Here is a 17,827-nt window from a genome sequence, read left to right on the forward strand (position 1 = left end):
CAGTATAAATCTTAAAACAAATACTTTGTTTATGTATTGGAAAACTTCTAAGTATGTTTGGAACAACTTGGATATGTGAATCTACTTCTTCAACTGTAAATTTTATGAAACCTAAATCTAAATGAACTATTTTTGATGAAAATTAATGTCCAAATTAAGATGTGCCGTTAGATGTAAACTGAATGCTGGATTTTGAAGACTTAATACAAAAACAGAGAATATAAACTATTTCATTAACATTTTGCATTGATTACATACTTTGCATATATTGGGTTAACTAAAATGTACTATTAAAAACTGTTTTTAAAAAACAACAGATTCCAGGGTTCCTGGGTGGCTCAGTTGATTAAGCATCTGACTCTTGATTTTGGCTCAGGTCATGATTCTAGGGTCATGGGATTAAGCCCTGGGTCAGACTCTGTCCTGAGAGTGGAGCTTGCTTGAGATTCTCTCTTCCTCTCTTTCTGTCCCTCCTCCACTCATGCTCACTCACTCTCTCACTTCCAAAAAAAAAAAAAAAAAAAAAAAGAAAGAAAAAGAAAAAAAGAAAAGAAAAATGAACAGTTCTATTCTATTGGATTTAAGGCACATTGATCCAATGAATGGCTCTCTTGCATTGGTGGTATAGTGGTAAGCATAGCTGCCTTCCAACGAATGGCTCTATTGCACTAAACAATTCTTTTTACTGTCTACCATTGTATTCATTCACCCATCAAGTTTTCTGTAAAACAATATTGTATAAATATTATAATAAGAGCTGTGACATAAGAAAACATGGGTTAAAGGAGCATATATTCCGGTTTATTCAGTGTGTGTGTGTTACTTAAAGCTATGCTTCATGTGACTAAGCTGTTTCCTCATCTATACAATGAAGGTGAAATTTAATGCCAATCTCCAAGAGCTTTCATGAGGATTAAATGAGGGAACAAAAGTTAATTGCCCAGCATGAAGCCTGATATTTCAGTTCTCAATGAATATTAGCTGCACTTGGATGAGCCCCTTTTGTCAGGGTCCCTCATTTTGGGTGACCAGTGTTCTGATTTGTCCAGACTCTCCCAGTTTTAGCACTAAAAGTCCTAGGTCTCAAGAAACGTCTGTCCCAGGCAGATCAGGAGAGCCGGCCACCCTCCATCACATGAAGGATCCGCAAATACTGACAATAGTCCTCATCTTCTATACCACCATTGGAAAGCTTCTAAAGATGAAAAGATGGAAATTAGTGGAAAACTATTGTTTACAAATACTGTCTGTATGATAGTGTGTAAATAAAAAATTATGAGTGTGGCTACACCATATCTATTATAGGTTGAGGATTAAAGGGAAAGGACCCTTAAAAAAACCACTTTGCATTGTTCCTAGCTTCCAAGAAAATCGGAGATGTTAATTAAGATAATACATCATTCATAGTATGTAATATTTATTTAAAAACTAAAGCATACTATCAAAATATGTTGGTTTTTTAAAATATAGGTACAGAACAAATCTATAGATTTGTTAAAATGTAGAGTAAAAGAAAGGAAATATGGACTAAGCACATCAAATGTATCTCTTTTTGTGCTTGTGTGTAACTTTAGTGTGAACCTCTTACTCACCATGCTTATTCTCATGAGGATTTTACACATTTGATTAATAATCCCACATTAATATGCTTTTTGGCCTGCTTCGTCCTTTGGCTTCCTAGGAGGCAATTTTAATTTTCTGTTGTTCTGAAGACTAGGTCCTCTAAAGAAAGTATTCCTTCTATTATTTTCATTTTTTAATGTCTGTGTGGAATGTACCTAATGAGGGTCTCTTTGGAGCCCTCTGGGTCCCAGGGAAATTCTTTCATACACTAAACAGGAATAAGTCTGTTCTTAGCTATCCTTTTAAGACTAAAGATGGTCTCATTTACCCTTTTAAGACTAAAGGTGGTATCATTCTGCCTTAATTGATTTTATTTTATTTATTTATTTTTTAAATATTTTATTTATTTCTAGGAGAGAGAGAGAGAGACAGTGCGAGCAGGGGAGGGTCAGAGTGAGAGGGAGTCACAGACTGAAACAGGCTCCAGGCTCCGAGCTGGCAGTCAGCACAGAGCCCGACGCGGGGCTCGAACCCACGAACCTCGAGATCATGACCTAAGCGAAAGTCGGAAGCTTAACCGACTAAGCCACCCAGGCGTCCCTGCCTTAATTGATTTTAAATAAAGTCCTTATGTTGGAGCTGGAAGAATAACTTAACAAGTTGTCTTTTAAGCGTCTAGTCTTTTAAAAAAATATAAAAACAGCATATGTTACATACAAAGTTAATTATTTAATAATTACAAGCAGACATACCTCTTCAAAATGTCTACATAATATCAAAACAATTGATCAGATTCTGCTACTGGGCATTTACCCAAAAATACAAAAACACTAATTCAAAGAGATATATGCACCCCTGTGTTTATGGCAGCACTATTTAAACAGCCAAGATATGGAAGCAGCCCAAATGTCCATCCTTAGATGAATAGATGAGGATGTGGCATATAGATACATAGATAGATAGATAATATATATAATATATATAACATATATAATATACATAATATATTATATTATTCCACCATATAAAAGAATGAAATCTCACCCTTTGTAACAACATGGATGGATCTAAAGTGTAGAATGCTAAGCGAAATAAGTTAGTCAGAGAAAGACAAATGCCATATGATCTCATTCATATGTGAAAATTAAGAAACAAAAACAAACGAACAAAGGAAAAAAGGAACAAACCAAAAAACAGACCCTTAACTATAGGGAATGAGCTGATGGTCCAAGAGGGGAGGTAAGGGTACTGGGTGAAATAGCTGAAGGGGATTAAATAGTATACTCATCATGATGAGCACTGAGTAATGTATAGAACTGTTGAGTGACTATATTGTACACCTGAAACTAATATAACACTGTATGCTAACTATACTGGAATTAAAAATTTTTTAAATAATACATTTTAAAAAATCGAGCAGTTCTTTAAAAAAGATCATCCAAATGAAATTGCATAAATGAAACTGACTACTGAATACATTTACTTTGAAATTAATTGTATTTCCTTCATGTTGATATGACATAGCCTGGATATAGTGAGCCTCAAGGGCAAACTAATGTTTAACAGAATTTTAAAATATATACATTTATATTTGTGCATGTATGTATTATGTATCCATCACTAATTACATATACTCATTCCCCAGAATCAATAAATTATTTCCAAAGAAAAGAAAAGATATAGAATACATATTACATCTATCGTTGCTATCTTTTTTTTTTTCTAGGAGAGAGAGAGACAGCGTGAGCAGGGGAGGGTCAGAGAGAGAGGGAGTCACAGACTGAAACAGGCTCCAGGCTCTGAGCTGGCAGTCAGCACAGAGCCCGACGCGGGGCTCGAACCCACGAACCGCGAGATCATGACCTAAGCGAAAGTCGGACACTTAACCGACTAAGCCACCCAGGCGCCCTATCGTTGTTGTCTTTAAAATGTCTAGATGCAAGTTTCCATTAAAAAAAGTATTAAATGCCACGTACATGTCTGGATTTTTTGCTATATGATATCAGTTGATGGTGTCATCTAGGACAGATATAAAAACATCCTGACCAGGTCTGAATTCTTACTAATCTCAGGTGAAGGAGAACATTTGCTATTGATAAAGCCAGTTAATCTCCAGAGTACAACTTGGGCTTTATGTATTTTTAGACGACCATCACAGAAATTGATCGGTATTTGCTTCTCATGGATCTCAAAGAAATTTACTAGAGTATAATTACTAGGGTAGTATTTCTTATGAAGAAAATCCATGTAATGCAACAGGCTTTTCTTTAAAGAACTTGGCAACCAAAATGATTTGGCGTTAAAATACCTGCTTACCAGTGATAACTAAATAATTAGAATTATTATTACAAAACTTGACAAAATGTATGAAATAACCATTTTCAGTTGCTGGACCACAGGCAGCACAGAATAGTGACTGTTGTGGGAAAGAAACTAAACCAGGTGAGCTCCATAATCTCTCTGGTTTTCTGCTTGGAAGGAGTTTCTGAACAATAGTGCAGGGCAAAGGAACCCAGAAGACAGTGGTGTTGCTTGGCTAAGGAGAAGGGGAACAGAGTTTGGAGTTTCTGTGTTGGCAGGAATTTGTGGGTCAGGATACCAGATTAAAGGGTACTGTAAAGAGGAACTTCGGAAATCGATACTGGGAGCACTTGAGTATTTGAACATAAAGTCACATGTGCAGGGCAGAAACCAAAAGGTCCTGTGAACAACAACTACTGAGCAAAGACAACTACTGGAGAAAGAAAAACTACTGAGGAGCTGTGAATAGAACAAGTACTAGAGCTTACACAAGAGAGAGACTTTCAAAGTCCAAACAACCAGAACGTAGAAACCTCTTAGAGAAGACACAGGGCTTGGTAGAGAACCCAGAAAAAACGTGCTTTAGGAGAAGGGCAAATTTACCCCTAAAGTTTACTCTCGATCTGCTTTAACAAAGTTTAAAAACAAGACCCAAAAGAGTCACACTGCTTTAAGTACCTTCTAGAAGAACAAAATTCAACACTTTGTTAAGAAGACAACCAGAGCCAGACCATCAGCAATATAAGACCTATAATATTCAACATCAAATCAGAAGCTATTACATATAAAGAAGCCATAAGAGGGGCACCTGGGTAGCTCAGTCAGTTAAGCATCAGACTTCAGCTCAGGTCATGATCTCATGGTTTGTGGGTTTGAACCCCGCATTGGGCTCTGTGTTGACAGTTCTGAGCCTGGAGCCTGCTTTGGATTCTGTGTCTCCCTCTCTCTCTACCCTTCCCCTGTTCACGTCTTGTCTGTCTCTCTCAAAAATAAGCAAACCTTTAAAAAAAATCTTGAGAAAAAAAAAAAAAAGAAGCCATAAGATGTGACGCCTAATCGGGAGAAAAATCAGTTAATAAAAACAGACCCAGAAATGATAAAGATAATGGAATTAAGAGACAAGAACTCCAAAACAACTATTATAAATATGTTCAAGGGCTTAAAGAAAAATATGGACAAATTGGGGTAAGAGGTAGAGAAGCACAATGGAGAATGAAAATTTTATAAAAGAACATAAAAGAACCAAAGAGAAACCCTAGAACTTAAAGAAAACAAAGATCTGAAGTAAAAAATTCACTGGATGAGCTGAATGGCAAAAGAAAAAAAAAATCAGTGAATTTAAATACAGGAAAATAGAAATTATCTAACTAAAATACAAACAAAAAAAGGATGAAAAAAATTTTAAAGTCTCAGTGTAGAAGTTAAATGTTTGACAGCAATAGAAAGACAACAAAAGCGGGGGGGGGGGACCTTTTTAAGTTTCTATGTTTTATATGAGATTGACTGATACTAATTCAAGACAGACTACAATAAGTTAAGGATTCTAATAAATGACAAGACAAGAGAAGATATAAAATGGAAAAGTAAAATATACTCAGTTAATCCAAAATTAAGATGCAGAGGGGAAGAAAAACAAAATACAGATGAGACAAATAGAAAACATAGCAAGATAACAATACTAAATCCATTTAAGTAAATACATTGTATGTAAATGGACTAAATATTTCATTAAAAGATGAAACTGTCATACTGTGTTAAGCATGATCCAATATGTGCTGTTTGTAACAGATTCACACATAATATAAAGATACAGATAACTTAAAAGTAAAAATGTAGAAAAAAAAGATATACCATGAACACAGTAATCAAAAGAATAAGGAGTGTCTATTACTATTAGACAAGGCTGACTTCAGAGAAAGTAGTTTTACTAGAGATTAAGAAAATAATGATAGAATTATCAAATCATGAGGAAGACACTGTAATGATAAAAGGGTATATGCATCCAATAACAGAACATCAAATTCATGAAGCAAAAATGGATGCTAAAGAAGTAAGCAACAGACAAATTCACAATTATAGCCAGAGATTTCAACACTCTTATCTCGACCATTGATAGAATAGCTAGACAGGAGTTCAATAAGCATATAGACGATTTGAACCACCTGATTAACCAACACAACTTACATATGTATAAAACATCATTCCCAAAAAATTGGAAAATCCACATACTTCTCAAGTGGCCATAAAATACAACCGATGGGGGGCCTGAGGAGCTCAGTTGGTTGAGTGTCCAACTTCGGCTCAGGTCATGATCTCGCAGTTTGTGGGTTCAAGCCCCACATTAGGCTCTGTGCTGACAGTTCAGAGCTTGGAGCCTGCTTCAGAGTCTGTGTCTCCCTCTCTCTCTGCTTCTCCCCCACTGGTGCTCTGTGTGTGTGTGTGTCTCTATCTCTCAAAAGTAAATAAGTATTTAAAACACACACACACACAACCAAGATAAACTCTATGCTAAGCCATTAGTTTCAAGAAATTTAATATAATTTAAGTCATTTATAGTAAGTTCTCTGACCACAACAGGATTAAATTAGAAGTCAATAATAAAAAAGCATTTGGAAAATCCTCTCCTATTTGGAAATCAATCAAAATACTCCTTATTAAGCCATTGGTATAAGTCAAAATTGAAAAGAAATTAGAAGATATGTTGAACTAAATAAAAATAAAACCATAACATGAAATTTGTAAGATGAAGTTAAAGCAGTGCTTAGAAAAAACTTAATACCTTTAAATGTTTATGTCAGAAAAGGGGAATGGTTTAGGGGGGCTCAGTCGGTAAAGCATCCAACTCTTTGTTCTGCTTGGGTCATGATCTTAGAGTTTGTGAGTTCGATCCCTGCATTGGGCTCTGCTGGCAGCATGGGGCCTGCTTGGGATTCTTTCTTTCCCTCTCTCTCTGCCCCTCTCCCACTAGCACTGTCTCTGTCTCTCTCAAAATAAATAAATAGAGCTTAAAGAATGTTTAAAAATTTTTAAAAAGAAAATGGGAATCATTTAGAAGCAATGATCTAAGATTCCAGCTCAAGAAGTAAAAATATCAGAAAAAAATGAGCCCAAAGTAAGAATATAGAAGGAAATCATAAGAATAAGAGCTGAAGTCAATTAAATAGAAAAGTGGCAAATAATAGGAAAAAAATAATGGAAAAATTAATTGGTTCTTTAACAGGACTAATAAATTCATAAGCTTTTAGCTATACTAATCAAGAAAAGAGAGAAAACACAATTTATCAATATTTCAATGAAAGAAGAGGTGTTAATATAGGTCATTCAAACGTAAAAACTTTATAGGTGAATAATATGAACAACTTTGTTCAGATTTGTTTCAGATAAATTTGATAATTTACATAAAAAGGAAAAAGCCCTCCAAAAATACAAATTATTAAGGATAACAGAAGAATAAATTTAAAAAATTACAATGGTTCTATATCCATTAAGAAAGTGATTCATAATTTTAAAATATTCCCACAAAGAAAATTCCAAACTCAGATGACTTCATTGGTGAATTCCATCAAACAATTAAGGAAGAAATAATAAAAATTGGACACAAACTCATCAAGAAGATAAGAAGAGGGGAGCCTGGGCGGCTCAGTCAGTTAAGCGTCTGACTTCGGCTCAGGTCATGATCTCACATTTCATGGGTTCGAGCCCTGCGTCGGGCTCTGTGCTGGCAGCTAGCTCAGAGCCTGGAGCCTGCTTCAGATTCTGTATCTCCCTCTCTCTCTGACCCTCCCCTGCTCATGCTGTCTCTCTCTCTCTCTCTCTCTCTTTCTCTCTCAGAAATAAATAAAAAACATTAAAAATGTAAAATGTAGTTGGAAATACAAGAATTCACAAGAGCCATAATAATTTTGAAAAGTCTAACATAGTTGAAGGTTGCACAGTACCTGATTTTAATGCCTATATTGAAGCTGTCAAAATTAGGACAGTGTGGTATTGGTATGAATATTAACAAATAGATTAGTAGGATAGAACTGAAAGTAGAAAATATAACCATCCTTATATGATCTATTAATTTTTCGCCAAGTTCCCAAAGTAATTTAATGGGTAAGTAAATTATTTGCAACCAATAGTGCTAGAAAACTAGCTATCTACTTGGAAGAAGATGAAAAAATGGAAACCCCAGATTCATACATACACAACAATTAATTTGCTATTGATTACAGACCTAACCCCCAAAACCATAACTCTACAACTGAATCTTCTATAAGAAAACAGAAGAATATATTAATCATTTGGGATAAACAAGAATTTCTTAGATACAATCCAGAAAGTACTAAATAAGAAAAAAGCATTCTTAAGTTGGACATCAGTTTAAGAATCTATCTATCTATCTATCTATCTATCTATCTATCTATCTATGGGTAGGTATCATATTCATATATCACATATGTATGACAAAAGACTTGCTTTTAAAATATATAAAGAGGGGCGCCTGGGTGGCTTAGTCGGTTAAGCGTCCGACTTTCGCTTAGGTCATGATCTCGCGGTTCGTGGGTTCGAGCCCCGCGTCGGGCTCTGTGCTGACTGCCAGCTCAGAGCCTGGAGCCTGTTTCAGAGTCTGTGACTCCCTCTCTCTCTGACCCTCCCCTGCTCACGCTGTCTCTCTCTCTCTCCTAGAAATAAATAAAAAACATTAAAAAAAATAAAATATATAAACAAATCCTTCAACTCAATAATAATAAGACAAATGACTATAAAATGAATATAAGGCACTACACATACACAAAAAACTATATTAATAGTTTCTTGGCACTTGAAAAAGTGTTCAACATCATTAGCTGTCAGGGAAATGCAAATTTAAGTCCAGGTCAGATACCGCTATGCTCCTAGTAGAATATTTAAAAGATGAACCACCTCGAATGTTGCTGAGTGTGTGAAGTAACTGACTCTTTCATACGTTATTGATAGAAGTATAAATGGTACAGCTACTTACGAAGTGTGAGCACTTTTCACAAAATTAAACATATACTTACCCCATGGCCCAGCAAGAGAAATGAAAACATAAGTACGCGAAGAGATATGCACGAAATGTTCATACAATCTTTACACTTGATAACCCAAACCTTATAACAACCATAATGAGCACCAGTAAGAAAATGAAAAAAACAACAACAAACAAACCCCAAATTATCCTATATCCACACACTGGAATACTCTCAGCCATAAAGGAATGAACTACAAATGGAAACAAAAATATCTGAGTGAAAGAAGCCAGACTCCAAAGAGTACAGACTGCATGCCTCTGTGTATATGCAGTTCCAGAAGGGGCAAAACTAATCTAGGGTAATAGAAATCAGAACAGTTCTTGCCTCCCGGGTGGGAATTGGCAATTGATTGGGCAGAAATATGAGGGATCTTTGGGGGCAATGGAAGTGTTCTATATAGTTAGTTCTGCTAAACACTTGTTTTGAAGACGTTTTGAAGACTTTGTCCCAGTGCAATTGATACGTTAGGGGAAATTTTGATTTTTTCATTTGCTTATGTGTGATTCTGCCTGCAAGAAACGTGGGTGAATGCAGAAAAGTACATCCAGCTGAATGGAGCTGCACAAGAACACAAATCCCACACAAAGGAACACACCTCAAACATCTACTAGCTACCTAAGTTCATCTCACGTATTATGAGCCACAGCCATCCACATAAAGTGTTATGTATTTCTGCTCATTTCAAGGAACCCTCCTCCCTCCAGTTTACAATAACTCACAAACTTCATCCTTTCTGAGGCCCATTTCTACGAGCAAATAATAGGTCTTTTTCAAGGTAAAGTGCCCTGTTTATTACAGCATTTATGAGCTACTTAATCATCTAGTACGTGTAAAACTACACTTCTGTTTTATTAGGCTCCTACTTATTTTTACATGTCACCAACAAAGGTTTGATTTGGCCCCAGTCCCATTTTTTTTTCTTTTTTTGTAGAAGACAGGATGGGGATGTTTATTGCATGGTTTTGAATGACAGTGGTGATTTGGGACAATGACTATTTTGCATTGCAGTAGAATGTTAGGGTATGGATTGTATAAGTGAATTCAATGGTCATATCTAATCAAACTGTATACCTAACATCTGTGCATTTCCTGATAGGTAAATGTATCTCAATAAAAGGATAATAACATTATATTAATATTACTACACATATTGTCTATTTAGTCTACATCTTATGAATATGTTGGTCCTTGGTTTCTCACGCATTTCATTTTACTTCTCAGTAAGTACCGAACTAGTCACAGTCCCTAGATGTGACACATTCCCTTATGGCATTCTGAACTAAACATTACTTATATTTGTAATGTTCTCTTCCCTCCATCTTTGCCAGATTACTAATCATTTACATTTTTTGTTCAGATGTCACTTCTTCCAGGAAGCCTTCCTGGTTATTATTTCCCCCCAGTCTGATTAAATGAACCTCATATGTGCTCTCAAAGCATTGTGTGCTCAGAGTAATCATAGCTTTTGCCACATTTTGTAGGCATTACTTGTCATTGCTTTGAGATCATAGCTTTCAAGCTAAGAAATTATATGTTTTAACCTTGAGTCTGTACTCCTGCTCAGTGCCTGACATGTGTTAGATGCATAAAGTAATTTTTCTGAAAATTATCTGAATAAATGAATAAATGTTCTCAAACTATGTTATTGGTTTCCCATTCCTAAATAACAAACACAAAATTATTGGCTTAAAACACAATTTTTTTTAATCTTATAGTTCTAGAGGTCAGAAGTCCAAAATGGGTCTCAGTGGTATTGGCATGGCTTCATTCCTTCTGGAAACATTAGTGGAGAATTCTTTTTTTTTTTTTTTTTTTTTGCCTTTTCCAGCTTCTACATGCTTCCTGCATTCCTTGGCTCATGGCATTTTTCCATCTTCAAAACCAGCAGTCACATCACTTGAACCTCTGCTTTCTATCACACATCTTCTCTGAGTCTCCTACCTCTCTCTTTCAATTATAAGGGAGCTGCAATTACACTGGACCCACCCAGATCATCTCCCCATCTCAAGATCCTCAACTTAATCACATCTGCAAAGTCCCTTTTGTCATGGAAGGGAAGATATTCACAACTTTCATATATTAGGATATGGACCTCCTAACACCTCTGGGGGCATTACTCTGCCTACCACCACAGGCAAAGTACTCGTTCTCTTTTGTGTCTTTGCAATGGCTGTATCACTACCTGGAATTCTGTTGTTCCATGTATTCATATGTCTCACTTCTTCTTGTACCTAACGTCTTTGCTCAAACATTGCATCAGTGAGATCTGCCCATGTCCATACCATTCAAAATGACAGCCTGTATCCCCGCTTCTGCTAACACTCCTGATTATCCTTGTTGTTATTTTTTTCTTTTTTTCCCATATCCTATTTATTACACTTACTGTGGTTTTAAAAAACTGTTTATTTTACGTGATAGAATATTAGCACTATGAAGGCCAATTAATTTTGTCCTTTTTGTATGTGAATGTATCCCAAGAATCTAGAAGCATTACCTGGAAGATAGTAATGATTCAGTAAACACTTGTTGAGTGAATTGGATGAATGGCTGAATACATAAGATTTCCTTCTGCTGTAGAACATTGCAGATGCGTCCAAAGAGACAGGCTGCACACACACACAGAGAAGCCATTCTTTGGCAAAAATAAAATGGCATTAATTTTGCAACGGCCATTGAAAGAAAGTAAATTCCTTAGGAAGAAAATAATCATGACTTTCTTTCCACAAAATCTGAGCATTGAGAAATTGCAGACCGAGGGACTGAAATTTACCTGAAATGCTCTGACCAAGGAGCCATTTCAGCACAGATTCTCACAGGGCAAAGATACCAAGGGACAGTGAGCAATAGAATGACTGGCAAAAAAAGAATAGTTTTCAGACTGGATCCAGTAGTTATGAAAAGGCTTGGTTAATATGTGTCTCAACAAAACCTAGTGAAGGGGGGCTGGAATTTAATGATCACTTTCATAGACTGAAATATGTGTCATTTGCAAAAATAAACTCAAAATGGATAAAGGACCTGAACGTGAGACAGGAAACTATCAACACCCTAGAGAAGAAAGCAGGAAATAACCTCCTTGACCTCCACCGCAGCAACTTCTTACTTGACACATCCCCAAAAGCACAGATTCTCACAGGGCAAAGATACCAAGGGACAGTGAGCAATAGAATGACTGGCAAAAAAAGAATAGTTTTCAGACTGGATCCAGTAGTTATGAAAAGGCTTGGTTAATATGTGTCTCAACAAAACCTAGTGAAGGGGGGCTGGAATTTAATGATCACTTTCATAGACTGAAATATGTGTCATTTGCAAAAATAAACTCAAAATGGATAAAGGACCTGAACGTGAGACAGGAAACTATCAACACCCTAGAGAAGAAAGCAGGAAATAACCTCCTTGACCTCCACCGCAGCAACTTCTTACTTGACACATCCCCAAAAGCAAGGGAATCAAGAGCAAAAATAAACGATTGGGACCTCATCAAGATTAAAAGCTTCTGCACAGCAAAGGAAACAACCCACAAAACTAATAGGCAACCAACGGAATGGGAAAAGATAGTTGCAAATGACATATCACATAAAGGGTTAATATCCAGAATCTATAAGGAACTCACCAAACTCCACACCCGAAAAACAAACAACCCAGTGAAGAAATGGGCAGAAGACATGAACAGACACTTCTCCAAAGAGGACATCCAGATGGCCAACAGACACATGAAACGATGCTCAGCATCCCTCCTCATCAGGGAAATACAAATCAAAACCACACTGAGATACCACCTCACGCCAGTCAGAGTGGCTAAAATGAGCAAATCAGAGAACTCTAGATGCTGGCGAGGATGTGGAGAAACGGGCACCCTCCTACACTGTTGGTGGGAATGTAAACTGGTACAGCCCCTCTGGAAAACAGTGTGGAGGTTCCTCAGGAAACTAACAATAGAACTCCCCTATGACCCAGCAATAGCACTGCTAGGAATTTACCCAAGGGATACAGAAATGCTGAGGCATAGGAGCACATGTACCCCAATGTTCATAGCAGCACTCTCCACAATAGCTAAAACATGGAAAGAGCCTAAGTGTCCATCAACAGATGAATGGATCAAGAAGATGTGGTTTATCTATACCATGGAATACTACATGGCAATGAGAAACAATGAAATCTGGCCATGTGTAGCAACATGGATGGACCTTGAGGGTGTTATGCTGAGCGAAATAAGTCAGGCAGAGAAGGACAAATATCATATGTTTGCACGTATAGGAGGATTAGGAGGAACTTGACGGAGGAACAAGGGGGAGAAGAAGGGCGGAAATGGTGGGGGAAAGGGAGAGAGGCAAACCATGAGAGACTCTTGAATGCTGACAAAAACTGAGGACTGATGGATGTGGGGGGGAGGGAGGGATGGGCATGGAGGAGGGCACTTGTGGGGATGAGCACTGGGTGTTATGTGGAAACTAATTTGACAATAAACTATTTGTAAAAAAAAATAATTAAAATTAAAATTAAAATTAAAAAAAATTCAAAAAAAAAAAAAAGAAATATGTGTCATTTGTTGGATATATAAGGATGCCGAAACAACCTGGGTTTTAATTCAATGTGGTCTTCGTACCAGGGTGTACATTCAACCATTTTCAAACAATCCTTCAATTATATTCATCAAGTCCTGTGTTAAAGAAAAATTTGAAATCTCCCTGCAGAGAGCTATGTGAATAATGGATCTTATTAACAAATGCAGGTAATATTCTCAGGCTAAAGGTAGTCATGTTAAACACTATTTTGTATAGAATAAGGCCTTAAAAAGCATGCCCTTTTCTGTGAATGCCACACGTTCCAAGCTGTGTGTCCTTGTGACGTACATTTGTGCACATCTACGCAACAGGCTAGCTAAGTCTCATTGGTTATGATTATGGTTTCCTGAAGAAACTAGAGTAGATCTTTCTGGCTCTGAGCAAACTGAGAATGTAGTTGATCTTAGAAAACTTTAAAACACAGGCATGAACATCAAGTTGTGCTCAGCTTAAAAACTGAGCTGAACTTCAGGTCATGATCCTACATTTGTGGGTTCAAGCCCTGCATCAGGCTCCTTGATGACAGCTCAGAGCCTGAAGCCTGCTTAGGATTCTGTCTTCCTCTCTCTCTGACCCTCCCCAACTCACACTGTCTCTCTCTCTCTCTCTCAAAAATAAATAAACAGGGGCGCCTGGGTGGCTTAGTCGGTTAAGCGTCCGACTTTCACTTAGGTCATGATCTCGCGGTTCGTGGGTTCGAGCCCCGCGTCGGGCTCTGTGCTGACTGCCAGCTCAGAGCCTGGAACCTGTTTCAGTCTGTGACTCCCTCTCTCTCTGACCCTCCCCTGCTCACGCTGTCTCTCTCTCTCCTAGAAATAAATTAAAAAAAAAAACATTTCAAAAAAATAAATAAATAAACATAATAAAATTAAAAAAAAAAAAAAACTGAGCTGAACTAGAATCACTAGATGTACTGGTAGTCACTCTTATTCTGGCTCAACCTTGGACCGGAGAAGGCAAAACCTTTCTCTTGATTTCCTTATCACATCATTGAAACAAGTGGGCCTTTGCAAAATGTTTTCATTATGTAATAAGGGATGGCAAAAGAAAAATAAACACAGGGTCGAGGGATATAAACAAAAATGGCTTAAAAATTAGAGGGTTCTGCTCTTACCATGGCTTACTTCTCTCCTTTCTGGAAGGTGCCTTTGAATAACTATGTTCTATGAGATTAAGGGCAGGCAAAATTGTGCAAGTACCTAGGCTGGGCTCCTCACATCTTAACTCCCGACCCACTTCTTTGCACTTTCTTTTTTGACATCTTTAGCCGTATGTTACCATCTAATCTAAGGCATATCTGTGTCTGTTCTAAGAGAGGTGCTTTTTACTTGACTGAATGACCCCCTTCAGATGAGACCTTGTTTTATATCCACAGGAATGGGGACAGGTCCTATAAAATAATAAAAGAGTACTAACTTGGTAGTTGAGTAACCTAAATTCTTGTCCTGGTTTTCTTACCAACTTAACTTCTGAAATCTCATCTACAAAAATGAAGTGATTGACCTTGCCTGACTTTAAGGCCCATTCAAGTTCTAGTCTTCTATTATCATCCTTAACCAACGTGATTGAAATCCCACTATACATACAGGGACTCTACCCTTATTTTTCAAAAGAAGATAAGGAAGCTCAGGAAAGTTAAGTGACTTGCTCACATCACACCTCTAGTAAATGGCAGAGCTGGACTCAATCCCTGATTGTATCCACAGAACAAATGTCTTTGCAAACACCACACTGTTGTGCTTAAGAATAATGGCTACAGCATCACAGACAGAAAAGAAAAGATCCCGTGAGTTGGACACATGGGTGCCAGCAACTCCGCGTCAGGAACGGCAATATTTTATAAGATCTTGGAAGCTTAGTCTTGATTGATGAGCTCAGAGATAGGCATGAGCCAAATTTGGAAAGTAGGATCTTTCCACAGAATTTGGAAATGTGACAGGGAATTGGGCTGTCTGAGATGATTGAAACACAAAAATGGGAAATTCAGGAAATGTGAGCAGCCATGTTCCCTGCAGGTGAAGAAAGCCACTTGTCAGTGTGAGACAAGAAGCAGAAGGGAAAGATGGAGAGTTCTGGTGGAATCCAGATCCTGAGATTTGGTTGTTCGTGAGTTCCAGTTTCACACTTGGTCTTCTAACAGCTCAGTCGTTCTGTCCTTGCTTGTATTCTATGGGTTAATATGTGCCCTTTTTGCTTTACTGTTGAATGACCTTGTGTTAGTTTCCTAAATCTACTGTCACAAATTACCACAAACTGATTGACTCAAAACAACTGAAACATATTCTGTCACAGTTCTGGAGGCCAGGATTCCAGAAACAAGGTGGTGGCCAGCTTGGCTCCTTCTGGAGCCTGATGGACTTTGTTCCACATCTATCTCTTAGCTTCCTTTTTATGTTAATCTTTTTTAATGTTTATTTTTATTGTTGAGAGAGAGACAGAGAGAGCAGGGGAGGGGCAGAGAGAGAGGGAGACACAGAATTCAGAGCAGGCTCCAGGCTCCAAGGTCTCAGCAAAGAGCCCGATGTGGGGGCTCAAACCCACAAACCATGAGATCATGACCTGAGCTGATGTCAGATGCTCAATCGACTGAGCCACCCAGGCACCAGTTTGTCTCCCAGCTTCTGCTGCCTGCTGGCAGCCCTTCGTATTCCGTGCCTTGTAGACTCATCACTCCTCCATCTTATCTCTGTCTTCACGTGACCTCTCCCACTCTGTTTGTCTCTATGTGTTTCTGCCTAGCCTTTTCTGTTACAAGGAAGCTTGTCATTGGACTTAGAGCCCATCCATAAGCAGGGTGATCTCTTCAGTTTAGTTATGTTTGCAAAGTCCCTTTTTGCAAATAAGGCCACATTCACAGATTCTGAGTGGACATGACTTTGGGGGAGGCTGATATGAACCTCCAGACAAAGAGAATCCGAAATGATAAAAAGCATCTGTGCTTTTGTAAGCATGCTAGGACTAGTGTTATAACACCTGGAAGAATGGTTTACTGGAAGAGTGCTCATGTCAAGATACCACACAGGTAGGGGTTTTGTGGTTGTTATTGGTTTTATAAGTAACAAAGAAGAGGGAGTATGTCGGTGTTTGGTATTTTAACCAATATAAATTGCCTTTTTTCCCCTAGTATATAAAGTCAATTTCCACATAACCAGCCATATTTTAAGGTAACAAATTTATCCCATCTTGGAATCTCAAATAAAAAACCCATTAGGTAGCTGGTTTTATGTTTACAGAAGCCATCTTCAAATTTTCACTACTGCAGAGTAAAACTAATTTTACTGGTATTTAAAAAAAAAAACTATAACAACAACAAAAACACAAAGTCCTTAGTTTATGAGAAGTGTTTCACTGGGAAAATACTGAGGGATGCAGTCAATAAAAAACAAACCCATGCCTTCCCCTCAGGATAATCTTATGGATGACCCCATTGTCCAGATTCATTCCTGAGGTATTGTTTTACCTGACAAAGGACACCCACAGGTTTAAACTTTGTGCGTGGATTTGGTGTTCTGATCCTCTCACAAGGCAATTTCCCACTGTATATCATCTTTGAATTTAATGGGGAACCAGCCTTGATACTGTCATACAGGTCTTTTGTCAGACGGTAATACAGACTCTTCCAAAATGTATGCAGTGCTACCTCATTCTCAGCTCCCTTACCTTTCTTATAATCAGTCTCTTATGTATCACGGTGTATGACTTAGTTCTGTTTTAATAAAGTAAATCCAAAAATAAGAATGTCAAGCTCCTGCCATGTAAAATTTCTCAGTTTGGTGCTAAAAAAGAAGATATAGCTTTCATAGAGTGAAAAAATTGCCATGAACATGTAATGGCAGATTTGTTTGGGGTAGAGTTAATTACTTCCTTGTTAATTCCTGATAGAACTTAGAAGGCTCTCTAACTGCTCACTTTTGGATATTGATTTATTTCTTTAGGTAAAGAGTCACAGATTATTAAGATTATTAAGGTATTTTTTTAATGCACACTTTTTCTCATAGGTTACAATTCTATCTGGTTTTATAATTTTCCATCTTGAAACTGACTTGATCCTTTTTAATGATGTTCATGCCCTTAATCATGAGTGTATAAACAATCCATATTACAAGTTTCATAAAGACATATGTGAACATTTAACAGGCTTTGGGAGACATTTGCAGTTTAAAATATCTAGATGAATTCTTTTTTTTTTTTCCCCTTGAAGATTATCCTGTGTGAGTAACAGGCAGAGAAAATATTTCCCATGCCTATGAGTATTTAGGAGTTCCTTTGTGTGCCTAGATCTTTTTTCCCCTCTCATAAAGGGGAAGTGAGTGGTGTGTATTGGGGGTGGGCAAAAGAAAAATGACAAGAAGCAAGCGG

Source organism: Hyaena hyaena, unplaced genomic scaffold (genome assembly GCF_003009895.1).
Source record: "Hyaena hyaena isolate Hyena2069 unplaced genomic scaffold, ASM300989v1 scaffold_1394, whole genome shotgun sequence".
Classification (NCBI taxonomy): domain Eukaryota; kingdom Metazoa; phylum Chordata; class Mammalia; order Carnivora; family Hyaenidae; genus Hyaena; species Hyaena hyaena.